We start from the raw sequence: 1,499 nt of genomic DNA, 5'->3' as shown, positions 1-1,499 counted from the left end.
AGGTATTGCAAAAAAGGCAAAAAAAGGCAAAACAAAATAGCGAAAAAGGCAGGAAAAGGCAAAAAAAAGGTATTGCATAAAAAGCAAAATAAGGAACTAAAATAAGACAGAAAATACCAAGAATAATCAAAAAATATANCTATTTTATCCTTTCGAGTTCCTAACTCATAAAACTTTAATCTGTATAGTTGTAGTAACATTGAACCACAAGACGCATTTTGAAGTTTTCTGGCAGCATTTTCATTCGATTTTCGCGAAGAAAAGCCTTGAATGTACTAAATGTGCGCTCGACGTGAGTTGATACAAGTGGATCCCAATTTAAATATGGAACGTTTGAAACGTTCATATTATCAGGAATAAGGGCGCTTTCCTCGCCCTTTACAATTTTATCCACACCCCTTATTGTCTCCAAGCCTGCGTTAGCTGAGAAAACGGCTTTGAATTTTTCCAACACCAATTTGGCAAGCGGTCCCTGCACTTCTATAAGCCGCATGGGCATGTGTATATTTTTAAAATCTTAAAAAAAAAATGTAAATGCCATAATCACTTTTTTAAAGGTAGAAAAGGCAAAAAAGGCAAATATCTTAAAAAAGGCAAAAAAGGCAAATATCTTAAAAAAGGCAACATCAAATGTGTATATATGGAATCAGGGAAAGCTAAATCGTGGACATTCATAATCGAATAAACTCTATCTCTTCATTAGAAAAAAAGGCAATTTCCATAAAATCCGTTCCCAGCTTATAAGTTATAACGCACTTTAAGGTGAGGAACAATTTATCTGCCCTGTTAGCAGGGCCGGGTTAAGAATGTGGGGGCCCCGGGGCCGGGATACGTGTGGGGGCCCCTTTTTAAAGTCTCAATCTCAAACTATTCTTTCAGAAAAAAAAATATAGTTTGCAGTAGATAATTATAAGGTTAGAGAATAAGATGACGCATTGAATAAAGTAACAAGGGAATAAATACTTCAAATTTAATACATGTTCACAGTATATTACACTAAAAAAGGATACTCCTTTACTGAAACGACTCTTTCCGTGATTTTTTTGCTGCAAATACAGCAATGATATCATCGAAACTTAGTTCGCGCAGTATATCTCTTTCGGAGCTCAAGAGAACCAAATGCACAAGTCGGTTTTCACCCATACATGTTCGAAGTCGACTTTTGATTAATTTCATCTTGGAGAAAGATCTTTCACTCGTGCAATTTGTTACCATCATAGACAGATATAAACGTAGAATAATTTCTGAATTAACAAATGTAGACTGAAGATTGTTTTCTTTGATGATGCGGTACAAAAACAGCTCAGTTGATTCGTTCTCTCTTTTTTCGTGAAGATACGCGAAATCTCGAAGTTGTATGAGCTCGTTCCCTAAAGATGATTCAAGATCATTTGGGTATGTTTCCACAAGCTTTTTAGCATGCAAATTGATGTCTTCTGATTCCATGAGCATTAGCTCACCAATAAAATTGAATCGCTCAAAGACCAGCTTGTAGCATG

The sequence above is a fragment of the Rhagoletis zephyria genome, unplaced genomic scaffold, assembly GCF_001687245.7.
Source record: "Rhagoletis zephyria isolate East Lansing unplaced genomic scaffold, Rhagoletis_zephyria_1.1 Rzeph_scaffold_01833, whole genome shotgun sequence".
Lineage (NCBI taxonomy): Eukaryota > Metazoa > Arthropoda > Insecta > Diptera > Tephritidae > Rhagoletis > Rhagoletis zephyria.
The sequence above is the reverse complement of the archived record's forward strand: the minus strand, read 5'-3'. Positions refer to the sequence as shown.